This window comes from Otolemur garnettii, unplaced genomic scaffold (genome assembly GCF_000181295.1).
Source record: "Otolemur garnettii isolate 467f Iridium unplaced genomic scaffold, OtoGar3 scaffold00285, whole genome shotgun sequence".
NCBI lineage: Eukaryota > Metazoa > Chordata > Mammalia > Primates > Galagidae > Otolemur > Otolemur garnettii.
In genome coordinates, this window is record NW_003852680.1 from 637,525 (window position 1) to 639,177 (window position 1,653).

The 1,653-nt window shown below is 43.4% G+C and overlaps 1 pseudogene; it reads right to left on the reverse strand.

Annotated features, from left to right (window-relative positions):
• Positions 1-1,071: 1,071 nt before the first annotated feature.
• LOC111722595 lies at positions 1,072-1,164 on the reverse strand (annotated as a pseudogene).
• Positions 1,165-1,653: the final 489 nt, after the last annotated feature.

Genomic DNA, 1,653 nt, shown 5'->3' on the forward strand with positions numbered 1-1,653 from the left:
ACTTCCTTTCCCTTTTGGCAAAATCTCCGAGTGAGTTTTCAGGATAGTGGTAGCCTCTGGTCTTCTTGGTTTGCTTCAAAGATCTGGTATATATTTCCCAGTATGCCACAGGTTCTAAACTGTTTCAGTGACTCAGCTGTGGGCTTTCTATTGAGGCTTGGTGGTGTGCAGACTTGGTTTTCAGTATAATTTAGCAATTTTGCCTTCAATCTATCAAGTTAAATGTTAGATTTAACTAACATCTATCTATCAGTTAAATGTTATTTAATCCTTCAAAAATCTGTAAGAAAACGCTCTTATGAGGAGGCTACATGCGGGCATAGCCTTTTCCATAACTAGTTTGATAGTTGGTTTGGTTCTCTCTCTTTTTTTTTTTTCTTTTTGCAGTTTTTGGCCAGGGCTGGGTTTGAACTCACCACCTCCAGCATATGGGGCCGGCACCCTACTCCTTTGAGCCACAGGTGCCGCCCAATTGGTTTGGTTCTCAGTGTCGTGTTTATGTTGCCCCTGAGATACCAACCAACATTTTGTCTAAGACAAGCCCTATCTGAGAGCTATTAGTGTTGCACTGTGGACCTTTAGACCTTGCTCCGATTAATTGTAGAATAAAAGAATTGTCAAGTTTGGTTCATGCTGGGGTTGCTAAGGAAGGAAGTTATCAAATTGCTTGCCCCAGATTGATGACACACAAACACACACATAGACAGACACACACCTGTTTGAGTGAGACAGACAGACAGACACACACACACACACCTGTTTGAGTGGAAGCCAGGCATGGCCGACTTGCTCATGGAAGGGACAGAGTTGGGTGTTACTTGAAGCCCAGGCCCTCTGGCTGGTGATGGAACTACCCTCTGCTGTCTAGGAGCTCATGCCATCTTAGGAGCAAAGCCAGTGTCTAAGACCTGGCTTTCTTTGGCTTAGGTAGGATTTTAAAATGAAGCAAAGGCTTTTCCTACACACTTGGCATATCCTAGAGACAGAGCCCTTAAGACCACAGTCAGAAACCATGAGGGTGATTTTAAAAGACATGAGTATTTTTATTTTATTTATTTATTTATTTTTTCACATCAGACGGGTAATGTGCTGACGTCGTAACAAGATTTGTGGGAGGCACATCTCATGAATGGGCATGAAAACGCTTATGAACTACAAAAGGATCAAAAAAGACATGAGTATTGCAAAATGAAAGCCCTCTGCCGAGGCAGCGTACAGTTGGTATGATGAAGAAACGTGCTCACTGACACAGAGGGTCACTTGCTTAGGAAAGTGTCCCAGGGGATTGGGGTTTTCAACATCCCTGCCCTTGGTTCACACCTCTTTGTCCCCAGATCTGCTGTCTTTTCATTCGTGACAAAAGCTTGGCAAGACCATCTTTGCAAAGACAATTTCATTTTTCTTCTGAAGCTCAGCCAGAATTACCCCAATGCTTTGGAGGAACCAGACTTCAACGTGTTGAGCAGCATGGCTCCTGTTTTGCCCAATGGGCATGGACCCTCTGATCATCTCTATGTTAACTCTTCCTTCCTCCCCCAGTTCTCTTTATCACGGTAAAATATACATAACATGAACCATTTTTCAGCGTAGGGTTCAGTGACATTCAGGACATTCATGTTACTGTGCAACTATCACCATCATCCATCTCCAAAC